Below are 14,353 nucleotides of genomic sequence, written 5' to 3'. Positions count from 1 at the left end.
AGCATACCTTGAGATCAAATGGTTCTGGAGGAAGATGGAGGGCAGGGGGCTGTGGGAGTAAGACCTCCAAACATAAAGCGGGTTTCCAGGAAGGATGGGAAGACTGAGGGGCTACGCAAACCTGAGGCTGAGCCCAAAACGGCTAGTGTCACGTAAAAGGGAGAATCGGTTCAAACATGCTCCACGGAGGTGTGGGGCCATCAGGCTCAGAGAGGAAGGACTATAATCTCACCACAGACTGGGCTGTGACAGGAATGGATGCTACCTTGATCACAACACAGTAAATGCTGTTCTGGATTTCACATGCAGAATCGAGTCACAGGTAAAATCATGGAAGCCCTCACTAACGACAAAATATTACCAACTCTGAGCACTAGAAAATCAAAGGTACAGGGGCGCCTGGGTGACTAGGCCTCAGACTCTTGGTTTTGACTCAGGTCATGATGTCAGGGTGGTGGGATTGAGCTCCCCGTTGGGTAACCCACTCCATGGGGGTCTCTGCCTCTCCCTCTTGCATGCTTTCTCTCCCTTGCATCCTTTCTTTGGGAAAATCAAAGGTACAGCTGCCCCAAATGGAGAGGTGGATGGGGGCGGGGGGTGGTAAACAAGAAACAGCCTATATAGGAGACAGAACAAGAACGGAGAAGGCCGCTGAGGTACAGGGAGGAAGCAGCTATAGGACTGAAAATGGGAATCAGCTGCAGGGAGGAAGGGAGACAGGGATGGTCAGGGTGAGCTCATCAGCAATCACAACAAGACACCATTAACAGCTCTTAAAACTGATAACGTGAGAACTGGTGTTGCAAGCATAATATTTATCCATGTGGAAGTCACAAAAGTGAAAATGATCTGCAGGGAAAAAAAAAGGTGGTTGCTTCTGAAAAGGAAGACTAAGTGAAGGAAGAAGTGGGGTAAAAAAACGTTTGTTGCTTTTCATTCTAAGCTGTTCTGCAGGATTTTCTATTTTTAACCATTTGCATGTATTACTTTGACTTATATTGTTTTAAATGAAAGATCCTCTCTAAGACTATTGCTTAGATCATAGCAGTAGGGTTTTTCTCAACCTTTACCACTGCAGCTGGCCTTACAGTGTGCTTACTTCTATTTTAAAGTCATGTTTAAACTCTGCAAGTAAACTAGTCATTTAATGGTTCTGGAAAGCTGTCCAATTCTGATTTGTGGCAAACAGAACAGCTTTGATGATATTAGGTCTTCTTAATATGGGACTTCACAGCTAAAACTCAGGATTTTTAAAGGTTTGTGTTCTGTTGAGGAGTTCTATAGGAGTTCTGTTGAGGATTAAATAGGAGACTATTTAAATGCAGATACAAATATTATAGAGCGCTTAAATCCACGAAATCTGATCTATTCTGAGAAAAGCCTCAAATCTTGAGCTCTCCACATGGCTGCCTAACTTTGAAAGAAATTAACTGATGACCATAATTAGCCAAAAGTGTAAGGAAACAGCATATTCTATTATACTCATGTATTCTTAGGTTTAATTATGAAAAACAATCTGGAAATCATTGTTGTTCTGTAACATTTACGAGGCACAGAGAGCAGAGTGAGGAGCCTAGCACATGTCCAGGAACCCTGATCAAGGATGTGCTGCTAATTAGGATGATGCTAATTAGGACTCCCAGCCACTCAGGGAGCCCACAGGGGGGTGAGCAAGTGGCAGTGCCTACAGCCAACAAGCAGAGGAATCCAAAGAATCCAGCTAATGGAGGATGGCAGGAAGACAAAAGTGCATAAGAGATTACATTTTTAATGAAGAAAAATAAGCACAGGAATGCACCTTCACTGATGTCATAGCTTTTAAGGGACTGATACAGAGTGACAAAGAGCTATGTAGATCCTGCTTTGAATTTTATAGATTCAAGACCCTCTCTGAAAACAGCCCTGGGAATTCAAAATTCCCAGAAAGCCAAAAACAATGTTTTTCATTTAAAATTGGTTTTTAAATATTTTTCTTACAAGCCTGCAGGGAAAATGGAGATAAGTTCAGAATATTACTTTTTTCTTTTCTTAAACCCAGAATACATCACGAGTCATTAAGTACAATGCTAAACAAGTCATTTATCATGTGTCCCTCGCCGTCTACATTTTATCAATCTCTCTCTTCTCTCTCATGCACACAACCCTTTAAAAGCACACGTTTTTTCCTGGGAAACATGGCGGTCTCCAATTCTTAATTGTTCATCCCTACAAGATCTCACCCAGCAGCGCCTGGCCTTCTGAAATACTCAGAACACGACTGATTGATTGTATTTTTCATTCATTAAGTTGTATTCAGACTCAGCCAGGCCCAGGTCCCTTAAAGCAATTCTCCTCTCTCTGGTTTATGTCAAAATAAAAGCTCCTGCTAGCATTTATTCACGACTTTAGACACTCACCAAAGTGTCAAGATTTCAGGTAATTTCTCATATTCTTACACGTTTCAGACAAATGTTTCTGTCGTTGTTGTTTGATCTAGTTTTTCCCTAAAAAGGGCAGTGAAATAAATATCCCCAGGAAGCAACCCAAATGAACCATACAAATCAGGCAGTAAACTAAGAGAGTTGGGTTGACAGGAGGGAATACAAGGTAAGTCTGTCAAATTTCATTTAAGTTTCCAGAAAATAGGAATGTTAAAGGAAAGTCAGAAATCTCTGGGGGAGGAATTCCAAAGGACTGCACCACTGTGTTCCAATCAATGTAGGCCACAGTATAATTTCACAGAACTTTCCAAAGCAGCCGGGATTATGTAGGCATCCTGAAAGAGGTGTAATTGTTGCTCCTTCCCCACATTATTTTCCTGTCCTAGTCATTCAGTCCTCCACCCATGCTGCGCCCCATACACATCCCTACACCCCATGGAGAAGTAAATGGAAAGTACAGTTTTCCATTCTGTATGGACCCATGGCAAAAGAATGCACTTGGCACACTGCTTTCAGATCTGAAATCCTGGGAAAACCTTAGGTCTGCTGTGCTTCCTGCCCAGTGTGCCCAGGCCCTTTCATCAAACAGGACCTCCTGGTGCCCCCTGTAGGTCCTCAAAAGGCAACATGCACAACCAGATGGGTCCTGGGCAGGACAGCTCCCTTCCTCTTCCCCATTCTATGTACATGTGATCCCACTGCTCTCAGCTCAGAACTCTTGGCCATATCCTTCACCGCTACCCAGCCCTACCCTCCTCACACACGATCTTTGCACTGGTCTCCCTGGAGTCAGGCATCCAGGCCACCACATCCCTAGCTCTCAGTGTCCCCACATTTCAGGTACACACCTATCTGTCAGATACCACCTGGCCAGAGGCTGCCCACAATGGTGGGAAGGGAGGATTCTGTACGCTTTTATCCAACAACTTAAAACACTGTCGAGTTTATTGATTTTTTAAGATTTTATCTATTTGTCAGAGAGAGAGAGAACACGAGCAGTGGGGAGGAACAGAGGAAGGGGGAGAAGCAGGCTGGGCTGGGCCAGCCTTCGTTTTACAGATGAGTATATGAAAACCAGTAAAGATCAACCTGTCCCTAGTTGTGCAGCTGGTCAGGAACAGAACCGGTAAGCCTGGTGTGTCACAATATGGTTTTTGAGTGTAGGGGCATAAACCACCCCTTCTTAACCTGTCAAAGGTCGATCCAGGCATACCGAGGACCTGCAGAAGATCACCTTTGTCCCTGCCGAGGGTACATCACACACGGCTACTTGGGATCATGCAGCCCCACCCAGGACTATCAAAGAGAGAAAGCCATAACCTATGCCCAAAGTTTATCTCATGTTAGAGCAACTGTGTGCCATCCCTGGAGGGTTCCAAGAACCACCAAGCAGTTTCACGGTGCAAAGACTACTACAATTTTCTACATTAATTCCTTATCCCATACTTCAAAAATGAAACGTTTATAAAGCCCACGGGTGTGAATAAATGAGAATTCATGCAGGGAGGCTAAACACAGCTCCTCATCCCGTCTTGAAGGCCCCTATCTTCACCCTACCCAACTACCAGGTGGAAAAAATAAACATCAATGCAAGTAGCAAGACCGGCAGCAACATGCCTGCCTCAGAAAATGTCAAATGAGATAGTGTAAGTGACAATGTTTCAACACTTATGTTTTTATCAATGCAGGGGAGCGGCTAATGATAAGAAGATATTTTTTTTTTTCAAGGACTCACCTGAATTCTCAGTTTATGTAAAGAGTTGATTTCCCGGAAGATATCCTAAAGCATCTGAGAAGCCTTCCAACACCAATACCTAAAACTAATAAAAATCATCGGAATCAAGTTATGTTAGAGATGTCAGTTTTTGGAGAAAAAAAATCTCAATCTATACATTGGTCATTTCCCCCCACACTAAGCATGAAAGGAAGTAACTCAGGAAACAATGAATTTCCGCTACAACACATGGGCTGGGAATTCTCTTTACCAACAGGGAATTGAGGTCCCAAGACAGTTATTTCAAAGACCAAAATTATGTTACTGTTGTCAAAGAGGTAAAAACACATTTTTTCCCCTTCCCTGTGGTAGAACTACTTAATGGTTTCAAATTTAAACAAAGACCCCATATATACATTCCCTCACCCACTTGCCCCCACCCCCAGTGTTTAAAACAGAGATCAGGCACTCTTAGTCCTTTTTAAAATGAGCTTATATGAGCTCTTCTTGTCTCATTCACCCTATTCCTACGTAGTTTCTCTAACGTGTCTGTGACGTGGCCCCTTCTTGCTTCAACTGACCCCATCCATTCCCAGTTCTCTGAGCCATTCACAACTGACCAGTTAGCACCTCAGTCCCTGGAAACCCAATTTGAAGCAGAGAAGCAGCACCATTAACTGCAAAAGTCAAAATGTCTCAGCCACAGTTAACAAACAGGTATCTGAGGGACAACATGCATGTGAATCAATGAAACAGAACAGCCAGATACAGAACCAAGTATTCATACGAAATACACCAAGTATATAAGGAATCATATCTGGGTAGGTGTGTGAGACTGGTTCATAAATGGTGCTGGTTAGCTATCGAGGAGGGAAAGAACAGTCTAGATCTCTACCAGTGAAAAAATAAACTCCAAATAGAATCAGAGGAGTACGAGAATACACTAGTAATTTTATAATATACAGACAGAAAAGGCCTTTCTAAACATGACATCAGGGGCGCCCGACTGGTTCAGTTTGTAAAGCGCACGATTCTTGATCTCGGGGTTGTGAGTTCGAGCCCCACATTGGCTGCAGAGATTGCTTAAAAATAAAATCTTTAAAAATAATAAAAATAAACCTGACATCGAAAACTGAAACTATAAAGGACTGAGACATTTGGCTGGCTACCTTTATAAAATCTCCAATTTATGAAAAAAACCCTTAAATTTATGAATGGCAAAATTAAGTCAAAAATAAAAGCAAAGAACAAAAGGTGATATTTCCATCCAAGGGTGAAATAAGAAGCTAGGTAAAATATTTACACAACATACACATAAAGGTTGCTATCCTGATTAAGCAAAAAATTAAGCAGTAAGAAAATACTCCCCTCGAAATGGACAAAGCCAATAAACTTTCCATGAAAAGAATTATAATAGCAATAAACATGTGAAAAAATAATCAACTACACTAACAATGAAAAAATACACCTTTAGAAAATTGAGGGTTTTTTTAACCTGTCAGACTGATAAAGATGTCAAAGACTGGTAACGGCCAATGTTACAGACGTAGCTCATGATGTAACCCACCACTTATTTTGTCCACGTGTGAAATGACACATTCTTTGATCCAGCATTGCTACCTCTAAGGATTTACTCAAAGTAGTTAACTAACTGTATAAGCGGAAAGGTGGACATACATAGCATTATTAGTAATTATGAGAGAAAACAAGTCAATGTCCTCAAGATTCACAAACAGGAGACATGTGAAATAAACCATACAGACACTGGAAATAATGATAGAGGTAGGTCTGTATTTATTGATATGAAAAGATACCCACGTAAATAAAATAGGTAAATGACCATGCACACTGTGATTCCATTTGTATGTGCATGTTCCCAGATGTCCTAAGACTTATCTAGAAGGATGTTTATCAAAACAGTTACAATTACCCCTGATTATTGACATTTCAGAGGATTTTCACTTCTAATACTGTTTGAATTTCTTATAATGAGCATGATTTTTCCAAAGAATACAATGGAGCCGTATTTAAATCCCATGCTCAAGTGTCAAGTGTTACACTACATAGATTTCTACTTGCTTTTTGTCAGTTTTTCTCTCCAGCTAGTGAATTTGTATCACAAATGTGCTTGTAATGAACCCTGACTAGAGTTCCCTTCCTCATCTCCAGCTCCTGTTCATTCCCCAGAGCCACCCCGTCTTGGCATTTGGGTTTCTAAGACACACGTGTATCATTATAAATGCCCCCCCCTTTTTGAAGGTAAGCAGCTCAATTTAGTTGGTTACTTGTGACCAAATGAGTACCACATAATACAGCGCTGCTTTTTATTTTCCATCTTCTCAATCATCCCATCCCATTTGAAAATAGTTCAGTAAACCGTGTAATCACAAGAATGAAGATTTATCACATACAATGTCATGTAATGTTTATGACCTACAGCTGAAGAAACTGAAGCAAGAGACTCAAAGCTAGTAGAACAAAGGCAAAACTCTTTCAAGAGACAGGTAGATTCATTCCTGACTGATAAGAGAACTGATGAAAAGACTATTTGAATAAGAATAAAAACAAATGGGACATACTTGTCCAGATGGGCCATTTCTATGGTTAAAATATCCTCCACTATAATTTTTTTTAAAAATATTTTATTTATTTATTTGACAGAGAGAGACACAGCAAGAGAGGGAACACAAGCAGGGGGAGTGGGAGAGGGAGAAGCAGGCCTCCCGCAGAGCAGGGAGCCCGATGTGGGGCTCGATCTCAGGACCCTGAGATCATGACCTGAGCCGAAGGCAGACACTTAACCGACTGAGCCACCCAGGCGCCCCTCCTCCACTATAATGTTTTAACCACCTCACTGATTTATTTTTATTGGATTATGTTTATCTATGAAAAGTCTTTTTTTTTTCTTTTAGACTATAAAATACAGTAATGTTTTCCCATAATGGGACCATTATGTTCAATTTATCTCCAGCAAACAAATTTATTCTTCTCATTGCCCTATTTTTAAAGGTTGAGAAGTTCCACATAACGCATGAATCCTCCTAATACCAAAATTATAAACCTGGTTAAAAAGCTATAATCCCTTGTAGACATACAAATCCCTTTACAGGTGTGTTGGATGTAAAGTACAAATCTAATTAATCCTTCTCCATCTCCTGGAGGCTCCCTCTCTCCCAAAAACAATGTCCCTAGAAAGTAGACAAAAGGACAAGAACCACTATCCAATTTCAGAAATGAGTAATCATGAGCCTTAACCAAGGATCTGTGTCTCCAGGGTATAACTCAGACAAACGCACAGGCCACCCAGGGCCATCCACTGGCCTCTTTCTTCTCACCCCTCCTCAGTCCAAAGGCCTCTTTCCAAATGGATAGTTGGGGGCAGGGGAATGGGGAGCCAGACAAGTCTACATCTGAGGCTGAGACATATCAGGATTTGAGACAAAATATTGCATTAAGGGGAGCACAGTGGTTAAAGGTAGAGAATGATCCTGGATCTGTCATTTACTTGTCACTTGGCCTTGATGTGCCTCAACCTCTCTGTGCCTCAGTTTCCTCCTCTGTAATAATGCCCAGCACAAGAGCTGTTTGTGAGGATTAAAGAAGACAGTCCATCTAAAGCAATCAGCAATACTCAAGAATCAAACTTGGTGGGAGCACTGATGGGAACAGCCCATGGTAGAAACTCATTGTTCATTGCCTGATCATAGTAAGGTTCCTAAAAGAACTCTGGAACAGAATATGTATCTACCTAGGACAATTACTTATTAAAAGTGCTTATTTTTAACATGCATAAGACCCTTCCAATTAAATAGAAACTTAATTTAAAGGTACCAGAAGAATATTAAGGACCTCCACCTTAAAACAGACTTCTTTGAATCATCATCGGATATATCATTTGGCAGCTCCCACGTTGTACCTTTTCTGAGCATTTTGAGAGAGGCACAGGTAGATGTGACCAAAAGGCGGCAAAAGCTACTGACTTGTCACCACCAGCAGGACATTATGACTGGACTTAAGTGCTTTTGTATCCTGGACCACGTGCTCCTTGCTCCAAGAAGCTTCAACACACCTCTCAAGAGTCCTTGGTCACTCATCACCAGAGCAGATATAGTAATACTTCGATATTTCAGACACAGAAATGAAATGAGAATGTATAGGGGCTCCTGGGTGGCTCAGTCAGTTAAGCGTCTGCCTTTGGCTCAGGCCATGATCCCAGGATCCTGGGATTGAGCCCCGCGTCGGGTTCCCTGGTCAGTGGGGAGTCTGCTTCTCCCTCTGCCCATCCCCCTACCACTTGTGCTCTCTGTCAAATAAAATCTTTAAAAAAATGAGAAAATATAAAGTTCTTAACTCAGTGCCTTAGAGCAAAGTGCCCCCAAAATGGTACATCCACTACTGATTATCATCTTAACAGCACTGAAGAAACAAAACTCGTATTAAGTAATCTGACTGAGACCATACAAGGTATTTTTTCACTGTGAGGGTTTTATGGACACTTGTTTTCCACATTTCACTCAGCATAATCCACACAGCAGTGTGGGGCCAAGGTGAAGGGGGATCTGAGGAGGCAAGAAGGTTTCTAGCCATAAAGGGCCTTCACAAGGCTTGTGGCAGGAATCTCGCTATGTATATCCGAAGCAGCTAAGAACACCTCTGCCCTAACATTTCACTAAAAGATGGGGTATTGAATGGAGCACTGGGTGTTATACGCAAACAATGAATGAATCATGGAACACTACATCAAAAACTAATGATGGGGCGCCTGGGTGGCTCAGTCGTTAAGCGTCTGCCTTCGGCTCAGGTCATGATCCCAGCATCCTGGGATCGAGTCCCACATCGGGCTCCCTGCTCGGCAGGAAGCCTGCTTCTCCCTCTCCCACTCCCCCTGCTTGTGTTCCTGCTCTTGCTATCTCTCTCTCTGTCAAATAAATAAATAAAATCTTTAAAAAAAAAAAATGATGTAATGTATGGTGATTAACATAACATAATAAAATTAAAAAAAAAAAAAGACGGTATAGTGGGGCGCCTGGATGTCTCAGCTGGTTGAACGTCCAACTCTTGGTTTTGGCTCAGGTCGAGATCTTAGGGTCCCCACCTCGGGCTCCATGCTCAGCTTAGAGTCCGCTTGGGATTCTCTCTCCCTCTCCTTTGGCCCTCCCGCTCATGCATGCTCTCTCTCTCTCTCTAATAAATAAATCTTAAAAAAATAAATAAATAAAAGATAGGGCATAGTGTAACAATACACACAAGCTTTGCCCTAACACCATCTTCATGAGCCTAAAAATCAGGAGATGGGCCAATATGAACACATTTCGATATTTTTACTGTCCAAAGTTAACAAAAGTGCTTTTGTAACATAACACCAAGCAAAGCAGAGAAAATCTAAATTTAGCTGCAGATGAGAAAGGTATACAGTTGACCCTTGAACAACGTGGGTTTGAACTGTATGGGTCCACTTATATGTGGATTTTTTTTTTTATACAGTAAAGTACTGTAAGTGTATTTGCTCTTATGATTTTCTTTTCTCTAGCTTACTTTACTGTAAGGGCATAGTATATAATACATATAACATACAAACTATGTCCTGACTGTTCATGTCAACAGTAGGCTACATCAGTAGTTAAATTTGGGAAGAGTCAAAAGTCACATGCAGATTTTTGACTGGGGGCGGGGGTGTCAACTTTAACCCCAGTGTTGTTCATAAGTCAACTGTATTACTTTTTTTTTTTTAAAGATTTTATTTATTTATTTGAGAGAGAGAGAATGAGAGAAAGAGAGCATGAGAGGGAGGAAGGTCAGAGGGAGAAGCAAACTCCCTGCCGAGCAGGGAGCCCGATGCGGGACTCGATCCCGGGACTCCAGGATCATGACCTGAGCTGAAGGCAGTCGTTTAACCAACTGAGCCACCCAGGCGCCCCTCAACTGTATTACTTTGAGCTTGAAGTTAGCACTAACATTGGACACATATTATTACTAATTCCTCAAACCAAAATCCAAGAAGCAAATAAACCAAATAGTTCTTCAGGAGCCCTAAAATAAAGACAGGAAGAGACAAAGAGTAAAGAGAAATTTTGAAAACAAAATTCTCCCCATGTCCTGTAACACCTACCACTTGCCAAGGATTTGTCCTGCTTTTTTCTGAAACTATGAGAAGTTTTCCAGTCTCAGTACAGCTCAATGTTTATAGAGTCCAGCTCTGCTGTCAGAAGGTATCTGACTCCAAAGGTGAAATGCCCCATTCTGTTTTCATGGCCTCCTCCCTGCTGACTTTCCCGCTAGAGGCTGGGTGCTGGGGTCAAAAGAAACTCAACCCCCCTCTCTCTGTCAAGTAAATAAATAAAATCTTAAAACAAAACAAAACAAAAACTCAACAAAGCACAAGCTCAAAGCATCAATGCCCAAGGCCTTCAGAGATGAGAAATGATAAGCTACCTTGTTCTATGCAGGGCAAAGAGAAAAGCTCCAGAAATCTCTTTGCATTCCTCTCAAAGCAGTATTCCAGCAAACTAGGAAGTCAGGGGTGTTACATCCAAAAAAAAAAAAAAAAAGATTCTCAGTATAAATGTGGGAAAGGCTGGTTTAAACAACATTAAAGAGTTTCTCCAATGCAGAACATTCTGGACCCCTTAAGATGCTAATATTGATCATGAATAAGTAGCTCCAACCTCATTTGTACAGACTCCTCTACTCCTCGGGTCCATGTCCTGTGACAAGTGCCTCACACAACAGTCAGGAAAATGTTATAATTAGATTTTTATGCAAATGATTATTGAAGGCTCACTCTGCCCTACTACATTCACAATTGCATGACTAAGCTCAATGCCCCTAAAGGATCAGTTAATGATGCAAACAGTGTTAAGGCAAAGCCCGGGGAAACACGTGTTTACCATGAGGACTGGAGAGGTGCTAGGATTATACCAGTTGCCTCACTCCCTCTTCTACACTTATCAGACAGAGAAAAACTTGAGAGATGCCATGAATTCCTTCTTGTTCTGTAATTCCCTGTTCCTCTTCTCTCACAAATTTACAGACACTTAGAATCAGATGAAATTAATAATCTGAGTAACTAGAACGTGGGGTTCATGGGAACAGGGACTGTATTTGGTGCAGGGCTATCCCCCAGCCCTTGAGCAGTGTGGGTACAAAGGTGCCCCGCCAATACTGGACTATGTGAAGAGAGTAATAAGTAAGAGAGCTCATGTAAGTGTATCATTAACTCACCACTTTATCAACTGGCCAAAATATGCACTGTACATTTAGATTGACTCTAAAATGCTCAAACTTCCTATTTCTTTTTCTCAAAATGTTTTATCTTCCCCCACTTCATTTCCACCATTGTGTCCTGCACCCCCCTCTAAAAATATATTTTTCCTTATGGCTTTTGGGTTAGAAGAAAATTTTTGTCTCCAGACTATCGCATTCAGTATATGGTTACAGCCAATTGTTCTCAATAAAAGCCCAATTAACTAATATTCAAATGACTAGGAATTCCAATTAATCAGAGCTATGAAGAGAGTCTCCTTTGCGGAAAGGAAGAACAAACACATTTATCTTTCAGAAGACTGTAACCACACACCAAAAAGCTTTTATCACCAATTTGCTGAAAAAAAGCAACTGAGCATGGAATACAGACATCAAGAAATATCCTATGTTATTAATTTCAAGGTTCTGAACATAATGTTTACAATAACCCTGGGATGTTACAATACCTTCAAATAAACAAATAAGAACTTCAACATTTTTGCCAAACTCAATTCACTATGACAAAATCGGTGAAGGCATTTTAGAAAAATTTCTAACAACTGTGTTTTTTTCTTTAAGGAAGAGGGGAGAAAAGAGCTGGGAAATACTGCTCTAGTTCCTCCTTGGTCACTCCAAAAATTAAATCGATTAGACCCTTCCCTACTCCCATTTCTGCTACAGAGCCGTTCATGGCCAGGGTTTTCCTATGGCAGTTCCCAATCTTAGCTGGGTTGTGTTCCCATCTATTGTGGCAGTCCTGCATGCCCCCTGCAAGCCAGCTCTCCCCCAGCCCCAGACTAAACCAGCTGGGACAAGCATTTGAGTCATGTCCTCAGCTCCCAGGCTGCAGGGACCTCGAGGGCCTACTTCTTCACCTCCCACCTTACCTGTCCTGAAAGTCAGTGCTCCTTCTCAAACCCTTCACCCTCTAAGCTGCTTCCCCTGAGGTGACCCTTGACCCCCAGCCTCCCATGCCTAAAATATGCTCCCCACACTGCTATTCACCTGGCTGCCCAACAAGTTCCACTTACTCTGGGGAGACTTCATCAACCACAACTCTCTCTCTGCACTTAACCATGTTACGTTGAAATCATCTATTTAAGTGTATATAGTCCCCCGCTAGATTGTGAGTTCTTAGAAGCAAGAACTGTGGCTTCCTCCATAGTCCTAGCCTCGGCTAGAGCATAGTTCCTAACACACATTAAGTACTCACATATCAAATATATCTTGTATTAATAACTCCAAGACACTGGAGTAGGGGGCTTTAAAAGGCTGGGGTACAGCCAAACAGTCAGGATTGGGTCAGGTGTCTGAACGTGTGTGTGCCTAGGTATGTGTGAACATGCATACATGTACAGAAGAGAAGGGGCTGCCTTGTTCTATGATCACCCTCCACCCCTGTACCTCAAAGTCAAGGTCCCAGTTTAAGCCCCCTTTTCCTTTTTTAATCCCAGGGATTGGCTAAGGTCTCACTCTTCTGCCACAAACCTTTGAGTAAGCTTCTCTCCTATTTGGCCCGGTGTTAATTAGGGAACTATATCATTATTATTTATTCCCTCTTTCCTATCCCAAAAGTAAACAAAGGTTTTAGGAGGTTCAATGATTAGAGAACAGGACAAAAAAATAACCCTCTACAAGCTATGATCTCATCCCTAACCCCTAAAGCAAATCTGTCTTCTCAGTCACTCCAACTTGGACTCTGTGGGAGAGCACGAAGCCACACTGAGTACCAACAGTGGAACTAGAGGTACAAGAAGAGGCAAATGTTATCATCGACTACCTGAGCATGTCTTAGAAAGGTGGGGCGAAAAGCTGCAGTGAAGATACCACAAAGGGACAACCGTACGGTGGAATATTATTTGGCACTAAAAGGAAATGAGCTATCAGCCATGAAAAAGACTCAGAGGAAACTTAAATGCATGTTACTAAGTGGAAAGCCAATGTGAAAAGGCTACGTACTATAGGATTCCAACCATAGGACATTCCAGAAAAGGTACAACTATGGAGTAAAGAGACCAGTGGTTGCCAGAGACTGGAGAGAGGGAGGGATGAATAGATGGAATAGAGTTTTTAGGGCAGTGAAACTACTCCGTATGATACTGTAATAGTGGATACATGTCATTATACATTTGTCAGAGCTCACAGAATGTACAACACATGTCTGATGTATAACAGTGAACCCTAATGTGAAGTATGGACTTTGGGTGATTATGATGTGTCCACAAAGGTTCACTGATTCTAACAAACGTACCCTTTGGTAAGGGATGCTGGTAGTTGGGGAGGCTGTGTACGTGTGTGGTGAGTGGGTATATGGAAACTGCATACTTTCTGCTCCATTTGCTATGAACCTAAAAGTGCTCTAAAAAAAAAAAAAAATTAACATTAAAAAAAATTTTTTTTAAAGCAAGAAAGGAAGGTGAGGTGTTGGTTCTCCATATGCCCCCCCACCCCCAAGGCACCAAAGCCAGGGAAATACCTAGAGGGGCCCTCACCACCGTAGGGAAGAGCCCAGGGACAGAGCGAGGGTGAGACAAGGGGGGTTGGGCATTAGAAACAGTGATGAAGAATCCAGGGGCCGCCTCTACATCACTTGTACGTAACAGAGTAGTGAGGTTGAGCAGGGGCTGCCTGGGCAGTGTTCTAACCCGCTAGAACTGACCCTAAGTAGCTGTAACCTCCTTATTTTTATTCCCACTGCCACCTCAGCCTCTAATTTGAGGGCTGTTCGCCCATACTAGCACCTTAAAAACTGCTTCTGTAGTGTAACAACTCAACTAAAGGACGAGACGAGAAAATGTGACTTCCTCAAGTGGTAAGCCATCTGGTTTTCCTCAGCAGTGGAAAACTCATCAACTGTAATAGAATATCCCAAGGCTGCACCCAGGAGAAGGAATGGGCATCCTATTTAGGAGACATGTTGAACTCCCACAAACGCACAGAATGGCTCATTCCTCCAGCCCTCAATGTATGGTTGCCC

The 14,353-nt window shown here is 42.0% G+C and overlaps 1 protein-coding gene across 11 annotated transcripts in view; it reads right to left on the bottom strand.

Annotated features, from left to right (window-relative positions):
* TLN2 (talin 2) overlaps positions 1-14,353 on the bottom strand; it is a 429,909-nt gene that overhangs the window by 252,738 nt on the left and 162,818 nt on the right. For 9 of the 11 annotated variants that reach the window (XM_034994419.1, XM_034994414.1, XM_034994422.1 and 6 more), the window contains exon 3: positions 4,156-4,240. The exons of the other annotated variants lie outside the window; for them this stretch is intronic. The gene's annotated coding sequence lies outside the window, so the exon portion shown is untranslated. The remainder of the gene's footprint in view (positions 1-4,155; positions 4,241-14,353) is intronic. 11 annotated transcript variants of the gene reach the window in all.

This window comes from Mirounga leonina, unplaced genomic scaffold (assembly GCF_011800145.1).
Source record: "Mirounga leonina isolate KUSES-001 unplaced genomic scaffold, KU_Mleo_1.0 Mir_91, whole genome shotgun sequence".
Taxonomy (NCBI): Eukaryota; Metazoa; Chordata; class Mammalia; order Carnivora; family Phocidae; genus Mirounga; species Mirounga leonina.
The sequence above is the reverse complement of the archived record's forward strand: the minus strand, read 5'-3'. Positions and strand labels throughout refer to the sequence as shown.